The sequence below is a fragment of the Zootoca vivipara genome, chromosome 4 (assembly GCF_965207765.1).
Source record: "Zootoca vivipara chromosome 4, rZooViv2.hap1.1, whole genome shotgun sequence".
NCBI lineage: Eukaryota > Metazoa > Chordata > Lepidosauria > Squamata > Lacertidae > Zootoca > Zootoca vivipara.
This window is the reverse complement of record NC_142587.1, coordinates 27149185-27165335: the sequence shown is the minus strand read 5'-3', so window position 1 is coordinate 27165335 and position 16151 is coordinate 27149185.

The following is a 16151-nucleotide window of genomic DNA, read 5'->3' as shown; positions in this document are numbered from 1 at the left end:
CTTGAGATCCAAAGTGGGTGTGGCCACCCCACATTCTTGGAGTAGGACCCACATTCATAGGCACACTTTATCCTGACCTCAGCTTCAGCCAGAACACTTCTTCAGTCTCACGGCTACCAGGAGCTTCCAACCACACCCTAGGGCTAGGTAATCTACTCTCCAGATTTACCCTCTCCCCTTTCCAGGTGTATTGCTACTCCCTTTTAATCACTGGATTGTAGGATCCCACTGATCTTATTCGATCCCACCGCTACCACCACTTTGCCTCCACCTGTACAGGACCCCCAGACATTTCACGGTCCGTTGATTCCTGCACAAACCACTTTATTATACCGCTGCCACCAACCAGTAATAAGTCTGGTAACTATCCACTACTTCAGACAAGGCTGATGTGTGAACAAAAGAGGTTTATTTAGAAATGGTACATAAGCATATGGATTCAATAGTTAAGTTCCTGAATTCTTATATAACAGCCTATTACCTCTAACCTTTAATAACTAAACTGTCAAACACTCTATCCTTTCTGATTACCTACCACCTAATGCCACTCCCTCAGTCTCTAAGCCACACCTCCTCCACCTCCCACACAACTCCCTCAACTCAACCCCCTCAACTCAACTCCCTTCTACCTCCCAGGGGTGGGTTTATATAGTCCTCCTAACCCCGCCCCCTAGGGTTCTAACTGACATTACCTGTTAACCCCTTTTATACCGGGCCTGACTTTAGGGTGATCGTCACACACACCCCACACCCCATGTTATGGGTATTGTGCTTGCAACAGGTGCCAAAATGTGTCCATGGGCCTCAAAAGGTTGGCAATCTCTGATCTAAGTTCAGATTGTACCATATTCCACAATTCCAAAAGAATAGGCAGTGTACATAGCAAGGGAAGCAAGGGTGAAGTCCCTTGTGAACACTGAAGTTCTGGAAGATTTCTGGTTTCAGATTAAACATTTCCCCCTCTGCAGTGCTGGAGGGTAGGATGAGAGGAGTCCCCTACCAGGAAAGACTGCACTCGTGTGCCCAAGACACAGACTCTATAAAACATATTATGCTGCACTGTGTGAAGTTCAAGCAAGCTAGGGCTGAATTGATTTCACCCTTGCTAGCCCCTATCCCAGGAAAATCGGAGGAGTATTATGGTATATCAAGTTCCTATTGGAAGACCAGTCAAATGCTAGAACATTAGCAGCAGCGAAGTTTCTATCGGTGGTTGCAAGAATCAATGATCCCAACTCTTAAGTTTGAACACAATGTTTTTGAAACCTGAAGGCAGGATGTCCTTATTGGGTATAGCTTTGTAACGAATTGATGGGTCTGTGGACCGCAATAAAGATTGTTGTTGAAGATTTCTGGTTTCAAAATTGAACTGCATACACATTATCTTGTTATTTTGCCTTATTACCTTAATAACTTTTGTATCTCTGCTCAGCACTTCAACAAACCAATGAAAGTTCCTCTACAAAAACTGGGCTAAATAAAAGCTTAATGTGTCATTTTTAAGCACTTTTTATCTTGTTGTACCTGTAGCAACTTTAATGGGATCTGTCTAGAATCTGGCAGATTGATAGATCTTGTCAGGTGAGTCCAGTGTGTCATGTTCCCTGTCATTAGGGTCAGGAAGGCAGAAACTTATTTTCCTCTGCTTTCCTAAACTAAAGGACTTTACTAAACTTCACAAGACTTATTACCTGTGATATTTATTCATATGCCAGGAGTCTGATTTGTCTTTATCTTTAGATCACTTGGTTTTAGAGCAATGATATAATTCAATGGTAAATAACAGAAAGGTTTTGAATTTCAGAGATGTGAATGTCTTAGCCTGATGCTTTCATCAGCTGAAAACACCGGACAATAAATAGCATTTTAACTTTACAGATTTGCTGTGATGCCCAATCACTGAGAAATAACTTATGGGAACTCTCTCAGTGCTCATAGCTGGGGTTTTTTTTAAAATTGATGATTGCCTCACTGTAGCCATAGATATAAGACATTTATCATTTGGTATCTCAGACACTCTGCCAGCTTTCCCTGCTTGGGAAATGCATTTCATCACAGAGCTGTCCAGCCAAATGGATGGTGTTCCTCTGTACTAAATTTATGGCTCAATTACAATCAATCTTATACTATCAGCTCCCAGTGCATGTATACAATTAATATCAACAAAATAGAGAACCATCATTTTAGGTGTCTTGCTACAAAAAGAACTAAATCAATGCTCCTTCTTCATAGATAATTGGCTTTAGCACATGATCTTCTGCTGAATGACAATTTTCACCTCTACAGATGTAACGGGGAAAGAGTCCGTTTGTAATGGTAAACATTTATTCTAGTTTTTGGCTATAGGGTGGGGTATAGAATTGGAATTATTATTAGAGGATTGAAGAGGGTATGATGCTCAGGCAGATGTAAAACTCAAGAGCTTTCTCTAGAAAAAAAGTATTGCTAAAAGACAGAGCATTCTTAATCCCCACGAGCATCCACAGGAATGTATCTGTAGAAGTGTGCATGCACACGAAAGCTCATACCAATGACAAACTTAGTTGGTCTCTAAGGTGCTACTGGAAGGAATTTTTAAATTTTGTTTCCACAGGAATAAAGCATCTTACGTAAATCTAAATAAATTTGCTTAATTGATTTTGATTAGTTAATTTCTAAACTGCTTAATATATTTAAAATATCTCTACAAGAAACTGAAGTAACAATAGACAACGTAAACAAAATATTACAAAAATACAGAGTTACATATAAAAATGATTGCATTAATATGAAGTTACTAATATATAATATCAGTACTAATACTAATACATAGTGCTTTTTTCTGGGGGGACGCAGGGGGACACATACTAAACATTTTGTGAATCTAAGTTTGGCCTCATTTAAGGACAGTCTTTCAATATGAGTAGGGAAATGAGAGTAACCCTAAACATGTTTTAAAGGGGGGGAAAGCACTGCTAATATATAAATCAATTCATTTTCTTTCTGACACACTCTTCTTTCCTTCTGAACCCCCCCCCCCAGCCTTCGGGTTCCCACCGAGGTCTGACCAAACTTTCAGGTCACCCACAAAATCTCACAATGCGAAGAGATCCTGGAAACAGTGGAATCTATACACGTGTTATGAACATTGTGAAAAGGCTTTTAAAAACACCGTTTTGAAAAATGCATTGAATTTGCTATAGCTCACATTCGCCATCCAGCGTCACAGTTGTATATTGCACTTTACAACGCATTCAAAATGCTTTATTGCAGCTGTATAGCTAAGTCCCTAGTCTCTCTCTCTCCCGACTTGATTTTTATAGGCTTTTGGAGTTTCCCAGGTGATCCAGAAGATGAGAAGAGGGGGCCCCTCCCACTCATAGCTCTTCCTTCACTCTCTGCACTCTCCTCCTCCTCCAGCAGCTTTTCTCGGTACCAAAGAAGAGAGAGCTTTCCTAGGCAGTGCGCTTCCTTATGTGTTGCACTCAAATGTAGCTGGTGGGATTCCTATTGGCATCTGGTTGGCCACAGGATGCAAGATTAGATGGGCCTATGGCATACAAATATCTGCTGGAAATGTGAAGGAACCTTTTATCATATGTGGTGGAAGTGTAAGGTAATAAAAGCATTCTGGGAAATGATATATAATGAATAAAAAAAAATGTTTAAAATAACTTTTATTTAAAAAAAACCTAGAAGCTTTTCTATTAGGAATTGTAGGTACCAATATTCCAAAGGAAAAAGAAAGACTTTTTCTGTATGCGACAACAGCTGCACAGATGCTATTAGCCCAGAGATGGAAAGAAGTCCCTACCAGAAAGGAATGGGAAATTAAACTGATGGACTATGCTGAAATGGCAAAACTGACCGGAAAGCTCAGGAACCAAGAAGAACAAAACTTTGACAAAGAATGGGGGAAAATTATAATTTATCTTGGAGACCACTGAAAGCAGATGAAAGCATCTGCAGGATTGCAATAACACTTGTAATGTAGCAAGCACTATGGAGATAATGGGTATATATAAAATATGGGCTAATGAAAAAGGTGCAGTAGAAAGGGTTTAATAATAGGTCCCACAGAAGGGAAAGTGGGAAGTCCAGAGATTCAGAGGAATCTCCAAATGTGTATGTGTATGGTTGTATTGTTATAATTTTATACTTCTAAAATCAAATAAAAATTATTTCAAAAAGTAAATAAAAAGATGGGCCTTTGGCTTTGATCCAGAAGGTAACCCCTGAGCTACACTGCAGGTAACCAAAGGGCTTCTAAACAACTGGAAAAATTACACTAATGCCTTCGTGGAAATGTGTCATTCTGAATTCCTTCTCAAAAGCAGCAGCAGAAGAGAGCTCAGGAGCATCGAAGCAGAGCTCCCTCACCCTACCCAGTCTAGCTTGCAGGCCTGCATAGCATCTTGGGATTTCAATGAAGGGAGGGCTAAAAGTAGCTCAGATAAAAACTAATCAATAGATATGAAGGATTCCAGTTGCCGTTATCTTGTGAATTGTATCGGCTGCTCTTCTGTTTCCTCAAATATGAGCTGCAAAACCTACGTTGCTTCAAGTATGCGATGTGGCCACAAGTTAGCGGTCGGATATTTCTATTCTAACTTCCAACAGTACTGAACAAGTGTTAAAATGAATGTTAGCCTCTGAGCACGGGTTTACTGGGGCAGGTGAAAATCAGTGTCGTTTCAAAGCTCCTCTCATTGGGGGAGGCAAGACAGAGAGAGACGGTTAATGCTTTCTAATTACCAAATTATTAATCAAGTGCAAAGGTAATCTATGGTCCTCGGGGTAAACAAGAAAGCATTATTAGATCTATTTTAACAACTGGCACCTCATGTAAAAATAGAACGTTAAGGTTTTCAAAGTCTCATTGTCATTAAAACTGCCACATAGCCCGAGGACTGTGCAGCATTTGGGATAGTAAAATAGAGCTTGGCGTCAGCTCTATAACACAGAACCGAGCAGATTCTAACAGGAAGAAAGCATGTCACGTCTCAGGTTTGTCACATACTTAGCCTGAGGAGGTAGCTTCATCATCCTTTAAATAATTGTGGTCACCAGCCTGCCACTTCAGATACTTAATGCTTCTGTGACTGGCTGAGACAGCTAATTAGGTAAATGGCAGAATAAGGCTCTGGTTAATGAAAGATAGCTGGTTGCTGCAGCATCTGTTGTTCCTACGCCTAGCTAAAAGTAAGAGGAAGAGTCAACCAATGATGATGATGATGATGATGATGAATTTATTATTTGTACCCTGTTTATCTGGCTGGGTTTCCCCAGTCAGTCCGGGCGGTTTACAATGTATCTAAAAACATAATAAAAACCCTCTGCCTAGTTCCCTGTAACTTTGCTTCTCGCAGTGCTGGAACCAGCAGAAGACCCACAGAGAAGAATCTCAGTGTCCAGGTTGAGAGCTGGGGGTGGAGACACTCCTTCAGGTATACTGGACTGAGGCCATTTAGGGCTTTAAAGGTCAGCACCAACACTTTGAGTTGTGCTTGGAAACGTACTGGGAGCCAGTGTAGATCCTTTAGGACTAGTTTTATATGGTCCCAGTGGCCACTCCCAGTCACGTCTAGCTGCCGCTTTCTACATTAGTTGTAATTTCCATGTCACCTTCAAAGGTAGCCCCACATAGAGCGCATTGCAGTAGTCCAAGCGGGAGATAACTAGAGCATGCACCACTCTGGCGAGACAGTCCGCGGGCAGGTAGGGTCTCAGCCTGCATACAGATGGAGCTGGTAAACAGCTGCCCTGGACACAGAATTGACCTGCACCTCCATGGACAGCTGGGAGTCCAAAATGACTCCCAGGCTGCACACTAGGTCCTTCAGGGGCACAGTTACCCCATTCAGGACCAGGGAGAGGCTGTTATGTGGGATATCCTCCGTAGAGAGTCTTAACTGGCACCATTACCACCAAGTTAAGACCTTCAGGTTTGCTTTCAGCTGAACTGTGTCCACACTAGTGGGTAATAATTAATGTGATGTATTTGCACTGTGTGTTGTTGTTCCCCTACCCTCAGTTAATAACCTCCCTACCCTCTCTGAGTACTGAGAACCTGAGGTCCATTGTGGGCATGTGCACAGGTATGTATTTACCTGCGAGGGTGGCCATTGAATCCACTATAAGCTGCCATGCACACACTGCCTTAGCGTAGCTGTAAATGAGCAGCAGAATGTTTTCAACAATCCACAAAGGGGAGCAGCTAAAGCAGGATTTCCTATCTTTGGCATTCAGTGTGAACCTGGAAGTTCCATCTAGCAACAATGGGGTAAACTATCTTTATAGGTTCAACTAACATCAGCATCCTGCCAGTTCTGGACTATTTCAGATCTTGCCATGAGTTGTTGTTCTTGTTTTGGTGTGGAAGGGGTGTTAAATATATATTTCTTTTCAATTATATATATTGCTGCATAGATTTGAGCATTTCACAGTATCTAGAAACCATGATATTATTTTTGGTGATCCCATTTTGCTTCCGAACTGATAGACACTCGTCCGTCAAGCACAAGGAAGCTTACATAACAGAGCACCAATCCTTAAACAAAGGGAAGAATCTTTTTGAAACAGTTTGCTTTGCATCCAATTTACCATGGAGATTACCATAGCTCTGAGAGGTGTACTTAACCAATTTACGATCAGGCTGTGTCAGATCCCCATAGTACAGAAGGAAAACTACTAGGGGATGGGAAGTTGCTTTCACACACATCTATTGATTCCACCTTAGTAGGATCACCAAACTGAGCATTATCAGTAGAAATGCAGGTGGTAGGCAACAATTTCTAAATATCAACTGCTGTTTATCCTGTTATATTGTACAATCACACTGGTGAGTTGTTGTTGTTTTCAAATGATGATTTGTAGTTTTACTCTGCAAGCCTTGAAGGGAGTGCAATAAATACAATATTTTGAGTAAGCAAAATATTATTATTTTCTATTACAGGCTGCAGGCAAATTGTCAAAAAGCTGCTGCAAAGGGATACAATTCATCAGCTCTCAAACTGCAATATCTCTACCGTTAACCCCCTCCCCCCAAATCTGTATATGTCTTGACCAAGGTATTAATTAGGAAATTAGTAGTTTATAAACGCAAACAAATTACAGTGTTTTGGGAAACCTCTGAAATGTAGAAGGGAGATATACATGCACACACGCCCTGCTTTTCAATCCAAATACTTCTAGAGTGGGTTATACAAATTGAAAACACAATAGCAACAGTAAAATCTATATGATGCTATTAACAAACAGCATTACCACAACATAAAAAGGAATAATTCAAGATCTAAATGGCATGGGCAGATAAAAACATGTTCACCAGGTGCTGAAAGACATGAAGCATGGCACCAAATGAGTCACTTTGGGGAGAGTGTTCTATAACAGGGCTGTGACCATCAAATAACCTCTGTCCCCAGGCACCCCAAACCCCACCTGAGAAGCCAGGGGCGATAATTCAACTCAGGCAGAGTTGTTCAGGGAAAAGTGCCTTTCATGAACCCTCATCCTGAGACATTTAGGAATTTAAAGTAACTGAACACCAACACTTGCTCAGAAACTGATCAGAGCCCAATGCAGTTCTTTAACTGGTTGGTGAGGCAACAGCTCTGTTGAACGTCACTGAGAGAATTCGACGGTGGAGAAGTAGTTCTTCGCTGCTATTGCTGACACAGACTAGATTAATCCTTTTATTGGAGAACATTTGATTGCAAATCAAGGCACAGTACAGTACAGTATATGGTGTTATAGATTTGCCCCCCCAAAAAAACCCCTCAGAAATTAATAAATGGTAGGATTTTAGGGAAGTTTTTAATGTTTGAAGTTCTATTCTGTTTTTAATGTTCTGTTGAAAGCCGCCAAGAGTGGCTGGGGAAACCCGGCCAGATGGGCGAGGTAGAAATAAATAATTATTATTGTTGTTGTTGTTGTTGTTTAGTCGTTTAGTCATGTCCGACTCTTCGTGACCCCATGGATCATAGCACGCCAGGCACTCCTGTCTTGCACTGTTTGGTCAAACTCATGTTCGTAGCTTCGAGAACACTGTCCAACCATCTCGTCCTCTGTCGTCCCCTTCTCCTAGTGTCCTCAATCTTTCCCAACATCAGGGTCTTTTCCAGGGAGTCTTCTCTTCTCATGAGGTGGCCAAAGTATTGGAGCCTCAGCTTCACGATCTGTCCTTCCAATGAGCACTCGGGGCTGATTTCCTTAAGAATGGATAGGTTTGATCTTCTTGCAGTCCATGGGACTCTCAGGAGTCTCCTCCAGCACCATATTATTATTATTATATCATCATCATCATTATTATTATTATCATCATCATTATTATTAGGGATGTGGAGAAATACATGCGGCAGAGGATTCTCTGCGCGAGCCTATGCAAAATGACCTAGGGCCCTTAAGAAACCATACAGGACCATTGAGAGCCATTGGTAATGCAAGAAAACTATCCTCCCCGCTTGCCCTAAGGTATGAACAGAGACAGGGAGTTGGGAAGGTTGCCAGGGTAACTGGGTGTGAGGTGATAGGTAGAGTTTTTAGCAGGGTTTTCTGGCAAGGAGAAGGGAGAAAAGACTGGGACCCACTGCTGTGGGGGACAATCCTCTCTTGAAATGACCGTGCTGTAAGATCTGGACTCCCTCTATTCAGACTGAAGGTGTAAATAGGTGAATAAATCATATTTCTTAAAGCTACGACAGTCTCCACTGTGTCTCAATTCTCCAAAGGGACACAGACCCTGGGTGAGTGCCTGGAACCCCCCAGGAATCTTGCAGAGAGTGGGGGTGGCACATGACTTTAGTAACAGTATATATTACAATATGTACTTACCTGTATCAAATCACTTTTAGGTTTTTTGCCTACCATGTTTCAACCATTAACCTATTTTGCTCATTGCTTTGAACTCCTGGGGAAGCCAAGGAGCTGAATGGACTCTATTCATTAGGGGTAGCTGCTGGGAAGAAATTGACAGAATGACCAGGGCATCAACGGAATGCTGTCTATGCCAACCAGAATCTCCATCTTAGGGAATTATCTGGATCTAATAGGGTCCAGGAGATGTAGACTCTTCAAATCGTCTACCATCCCCTGCAGAGGGAAGCAGCTGCTACAAGGCTAAACCACACCAGGAAACTTCATGGTTAGGACAAGGAAGTAAAAAAGACATCCCAAATGCAGATTGCTCCCCTTCTGCCACATACATACCAAGCATTAGAACCTACTGTTAGTTCTAAATTTACAGAATGTTGGCTTCAGTTTTGCACTACATATTAATGGACCATTGGTTTTGCATTATTTGTTGTTTCTTATTAAAATATTGATGAATAACCGCTGTTAGTGACTAATTTAATTAAGAAATACCTGCCCGAAGTACCCGAATCCTGTGCATTTTTCTTCACTGCTGCTAGGCAACTCATACAAGCAACAAACCCAATGGTGTTTACTTTGACAGCTGCAGTGTGAAGCTAAATGATTACTCAGAAGTTCCACAAAGTTCAATGTGGTTGTTTTTTAAGGATACAAAAGCCCAAAGCCACTCACCTTGAAAAACAATGGGTTTTTATCACAACAAGCAAACCAATATGATAAAGGAGGACTGTGAATGAGGACTGAAATGTTCTGTCAATTAATTGGTTACTTTTTAAATTGACTAAAAAGGTCAATAAATTAAAGTTTGAATTGCCTAATAGATGCATTAGCCTGTGGCTTTATTTTTAGTTATTTTAAATTCCAACACATAATGGTAAAGGACCCCTGGACGGTTAAGTCCAGTTGAATTTGACTATGGGGTGTGGCACTTATCTCCACTTTCAGGCTGAGAGCAAAAGTGCCTACTTGGCCCTACAGCCATGGGTGCCATGCAGTGTTCATGGCCTTGGCACCAAAATTTGTGGGTGCCCTGCCCCTTCATGGAGAATTTTGTGGGTGCTCTGTCACCCAGGGCTCCAGGGAGTTCGCACCTACGCCAAAGGAGCTGGCGTTTGTCTGCAGACAGCTTTCTGGGCCATGTGGCCAGCATGACTAATAAACCACTACTGGCTCACGGAGGACCGTGACGTGTGCCAGAGCGCACGGAAACACCGTTTAACTTTCCGCTGCAGCGGTACCTATTTGTCTACTCGCATGCTTTTGAACTGCTAGGTTGGCAGGACATATAAAAACTGCAGTTGGCAAACCCCATACGAAAATAAGCTTTTTTCCCCCCCAATGTGAAAGGAGGATGCTTCTTTAAATATTTCTTATGGAATACATGCATCTGAAACCAAGTACATTTTCCCCCTTTAGAATTATATTCCCCCCTGGCAGTTTTAATTAGCTAATTAAATGCATTTTACTTAATCAATCAACTGCATTTTTTTATTTTAAAAAAAAACACCTGGATGACAGCCACACTAGGAACCATTTATTAAAATATGTACTTAATACTTATTAACTTTCTTGGAACAGGTTGTGACACATTTCTTATGAACTATGACCAGGAACTTTTATCTTAATTTGAACAGCCTTTTCAAAATATATGGGGGTTCTAGGGTTTCTTCTAAATGCACAAAATACCTGGTTTCCTATTACTGGTAGCTGCATAAAGTGGATTTGTTGTTCAGTCACAATGTTCTGCCTTATTACATAAAAGCATTTTTCTGGCCGTCAAGAGATGTCAAAAAGGAAGGCATTTTCTTTCCACAGACTTTTGCCATACTTTCAACCGTTTCCTGCTGAGCTCAGCACATTTAAGAGCCTTAAGAGCCTCAGACATTTCTGAGGTTGCATTCCCAGCTTTGCCAGTTCACGTTATTGTCATGCACACTTACATTCTTGTAGCAGAAAAAAGACAGGTTGTCGTGGCCAGTGGCTAGTACAATAAAGTTATTCGGATTTGGAGAGAAAGACAGGAAGGGCGATTAAAGAGCAAAAGCAAAACCCAGTGAATTTCAACAGTACGTTTTTGCTTAGTCGCACATACATGTTCATGTTTAAGCGACTTGGAGGGAACTGAACACTTGCCCAGAATACAAGAGACTTGGGAAGGACAATTCATAGCTGGGAGGCGGGTGTGTGTGTGTGTGTGTGTGTGTGTTTGCACATACAATTCCCATGCTGAAAGGCCCTGGTTATTGACATGCGTACCAGGCATGTTCTATATTTGAAATGACCTTGTGCAGTATCGTGATTGTTGCAACACACACAACCCCCAAAATGTGTCTCAGGATTCAGGGACATAGAATCACTTAGCCGCTGATTAATAAGTAACCATTATGGCATACTTTCCAATATTTCTCTGGTGTGTGTAAACAAACAAACAAACAAATAATGTTGTTGTTGTTGTTGTTGTTGTTGTTGTTTTATACCCCGCCCATCTGATTTGCTTGTCCCAGCCACTCTGAGTAGCTTCCAACATATATAAAAACATAAAAAGGTAAAGGTAACCATTAGGTCCAGTCGTGACCGACTCTGGGGTTGCGCGCTCATCTCGCGTTATTGGCCGAGGGAGCCGGCGTACAGCTTCCAAGTCATGTGGCCAGCATGACAAAGCCATTTCTGGAAAACCAGAGCAGCACATGGAAACGCCGTTTACCTTCCCGCTGTAGCGGTTCCTATTTATCTACTTGCATTTTGACGTGCTTTCGAACTGCTAGGTTGGCAGGAGATAGTAAGACATTAAACATTAAAAAAACTTCCCTATACAGGGCTGCCTTCAGATGTCTTCTAAAGGGTGTACAGTGGAACCTCGGTTCTGGGACAGCTCATTTGATCTTCATTGGCACCCAAAAATAGTTGCCTTTTCCCTTGCCTATAGTGCAGTTATTACACCAGCATCCATCTAGAGCCTAGGTAGGTTTCTGTACAATTATCTACCTTGTCCAATGTAAGGAACAGTCCTGTGCCTTTAGGTATATGCAACATATTTAATGCTATTTTTTTTCCAGTGGGCAATAATAACTCCATCGTGTGTATTATAAAAGAGCAAACCGCTGAATTAATCTCAACACATGAAGAGGGTGATTTCTCCCTGCATTTCAGATATCTCACAGAATGTGCAGTCTGTTCTGTTTTGTAGCTTAATTGGCTTTTTACATGTTCCTTTTTCCTGTTCTTATTCCTCTTATTCTTAGTATACTGCATTCATAATAGACTAATAAGAAGCCAAAGCTGAGCATGTCACAGGCTGACTGCAATTTAGACAATTCATATGCTTCCGGCATAATTATTATTGTTTTGTACTTGCTAGAGTGCCGCAATTCTGCCTCCCATTTTCTGAAGATGTCTTCTAATAGTCTTCGGCACTGATCCTTTGACTGCCATTATTTTGATTTTACTGAGATTTTAACTTCAGATGATTTGTACATACTCACGCTGCCATTTGCTGCTATTTCAATCGTTTCGCTATGATGAGAGCTAAGGACGGACGTCAGATGCATATGCAATGTAACAAAAGCCCAACAGCTGCTTTTTCTGCTGAACAGAAAAGAGTTTGGGGTGGGTGGGTGGGAGCAGATCCCTTTCTCTGCTTCAAATCTAAGCTGCTCCCCTCCCTTTGTGAGTTGCGAACACGCATTTTGCAGGAGAAGCAACCCACCTCGCGCCACACTCACCTTGTGTCCAACAAAAAGTTCGAGTCTCTCTCAAGGAAATCTTCCCTATAGATGATGCAAATGGAAATGGAGTCAGTTAAAAAGGACAAAATCTATCCTGTTCAGACTGTTATTAATAACTGCCAGCTGGGCCACCATGATGACAAATGGTAGTTTCTCTGTGAAGTGGCTCTTCTTTATTAAAACTCTTGCATTTATCTAACAATATGCATTTATGAACCATGTTAGGGGGGAAATGTGCTCTGGGAAATGGGTGGGGGAAAATTCAGGGTATGTGTAGATACTGATCCTAAATTGCTGTGTGACTTTTAAGTTTTCTTCCTGATCCGTCCCCTTTATATTTATGTCTTATGAATAGTGTTTGTAAAGCTTGTGTAAAATCAGACCATTTTAAGACGGAAATAATGAAATATTGAAAGGTTTAACCATAGCTGTGAGATAAATAAGCATTTCCCACAGGCTTAAGAGCTGACATGTTCACAAACACTACTTAGGCCCCTCCGTCGTGCAGGGACAAACTGTGTCGTCCCCCCCCCCCATGGTGGAACTAATGGGGGGCATAACGGCATCGATACCTGCAACTGTATACAATGGTACACCAACCTTTCCAGATGTTTTAAAACTACCCAAGTCATAAAATGCAGAGGGAAAAGAAAATTAACAATATCATCATCTTTAAATCACAATTGTTTTTTTTTTCCTGCTTAAAGTCAATTGAATCCATTTGCTTATATATATATATATTTCCCCCCCTGTCATGTTCAGAGCGGAATATAAATGAGCCTTGTTGAAATGGTAACTTTTCAGTCTGCATAATTAGCATGAATGAAACGTGCACCCATTTTCAATGCGATTCTTTCAGTTCTGTAAAATAGTTTTTCAAAACGGATGAATAAAACTAATGGGATAATCATTGCGTTGAGTGTGAAGGAATTGGGAAATTTTGAGACTCTCTCCCCCCCCCAAATACATCTGAGCGAATTGAGGCATTTAAATACAATGATTGGGGGAAAAACACGTCCACAATCACAGACCACCAAGGGCAACCCATGTGCACAACTGATATAGATGGCGGTCCTACAGGACACAGGTGGTGCTGTGGTCTAAGCCACTGAGACTCTTGGGCTTTGCCGATCGGAAGGTCATTAGTTCAAATCCCTGCGATGGAGTGAGCTCCCGTTGCTCTGTCCCAGCTCCTGCCAACCTAGCAGTTTGAAAGCATGCTGGTGTAAGTAGATAAATAGGTACCACTGCGGCAGGAAGGTAAATGGCATTTCTGTGTGCTCTGGCTTCCATCACAGTGTTCCATTGCGCCAGAAGTGGTTTAGTCATACTGGCCACATGACCCGGAAAGCTGTCTGTGGACAAACGCCAGCTCCCTCGGCCTGAAAGCGAGATGAGCGCCGCAACCCCATAGTCGCCTTTGACTGGACTTAACCATCCAGGGGTCCTTTACCTTTTTACCTTTACTGCTACACAGTTTTCTGGCACTACACCATTTTTTTAATTTAAAAAAATCTGTTTAACAAGCTGAAGGACAGAAAGCATTTCCCAAGTTTTAAAGTATATTCATTGTCAGCAGCCATATCAGCAGGGAACTTTAAATGTTTAATGCGTGCACCTTTTATGCCAGGGAACTATATTAAGGACCACCATCTCTCATAAGAGCCCCTTGGTGTGCTCCATTCAGTGTCGGAGGCCTTGTACTGCTGCTGTCGTGAATGCTGGAAGAATGACCTGCTTCCTGCTGCAAGGTCCATTTCCACCTGGCCTAGGGGGCAGGGCCCACACTCACCCTGAAGAGCTAAAAGAGGCTCCTGGGAGGCCACTGGGATATTGCTGGAACAACTCTTGGGTTGGGGCCAGTGGAGGAACTAACTGCTCTGGCACCCAGAGCAGCATGTGCCCAGAGGCTAGCCACCCGCAGGGGCAGGGCAAGCGTCCCGGGGGGGGGGGTGCCATCCCTGCCAAGCATCCTAGGGGGTGTGCTGTGTCGCTGCCCGTGGTGAGCGTCCCAGGGCGGTGGGGCGGCGATGTCCCCCCCCTCAGGGATGACACCGGGGGTGGGCTGCACCCACTGCACCCACCTTGCACCGTCTCTGGTTGGGGCAACTGGCTAAAATGTTTTAAACAGTTCTAATTATGGTTCCTCTGTTTTGTTTTTGTTGGGTTGGTGGTTACTTTAATTTGGGTATAACTGTAATCTGTTTGTTGTTGTTGTTGTTTCTATTGATTTATTGGTTTGTTGCTTGTATATGATGTTTTGTTTTTAGTGTTTGATGTTTAGATAGATAGATAGATAGATAGATAGATAGATAGATAGATAGATGTTGCAAGCCACCCAGAGTCGCTGGGGAAACTCAACCAGATAGGCAGGATATAAATTTTAAAATTATTATTATTATTATTATTATTATTATTATTATTATTATTAGCTGGCTGAGTGAGGCTTAGTAGAGATCAACAAGATTAAATTTAAGGCATTTGCATGGAAACATTACATTGTAAACAAGATGGAAGCCAGGGGGCACATCTGGAAACCCTGCCCTCATGTTCCTTTGTGGGGGGCACAGATACAGTTGCTCCACTGTGCTCCTGGGTATGCAGTTCCTCTTGAGACTTTAGAGCAATTGGCGCAAAAGTCCGTAGAAGGTTTCAAAGCATGGTCAATGCTGTCTGATCAGGTTTCCTGATTGTGCCTGGGGATGTTGAGGTGGGGTTTACCTGCACTCCTATCCTGGTTAACGATGTTGCATGTTCAGGCAGCCACTTCAGCAGAGCATCCAGGCAGGGCCTTTTCAACAGTGGTGCAAGCGGTATGGCATCCCTTCCACTGAGGTGGCCCGCCAGAACCCAACAGTTTGGTTGGTAGTCAGCTAAGTTTCACTTAGAGTTGTATGAATGGACTGGATGAGCATGATTCAGCTAGGGCCATTAATTTCAGTGGGTACTCGTGAGTAAAACCTAGTTGAATACACCATTTGGTCCTTCAGGGGTTTCTCTCTTATCTTTGCCTGTTTATTTTCTCACAAACTGGCTCTGGGTTTTGTTTTTGTTTTGTTTCAATATATTCTATACAGTGGTACCTTGGGTTAAGAACTTAATTCATTCTGGAGGTCTGTTCTTAACCTAATACTGTTCTTAACCTGAGGTACCAGTTTAGCCAATGGGGCCTCCCACTGCCGCCACACGATTTCTGTTCTCATCCTGAAGCAAAATTCTTAACCCGAGGTACTATTTCTGGGTTAGCAGAGTCTCTAACCTGAAGTGTCTGTAACCCAAGGTACCACTGTATTTGCAATGTGTGGTTTGGAACTGAATGCCAAGTATTGTTCTGAGTTAACTTTTGCATTGTCAACGCATAATGTGTTTCGTGAGCTGCTTTGATTTATTGATTTAGAAAAGCCTTTTCAAAAAAGGAAAATATATAAAATAAGTAGATCTCATAGCCTGTCCCAGGCTGAAACAAGATATGACCCATCAGGCTGAACAAAGCTAATCAACCGCAAAAGGCAGCCTGCAAAGCAAAAAAGCAACAACATCGTTGGGTTGTTGTTGTTTGCTGCCTGCTGTAGATTT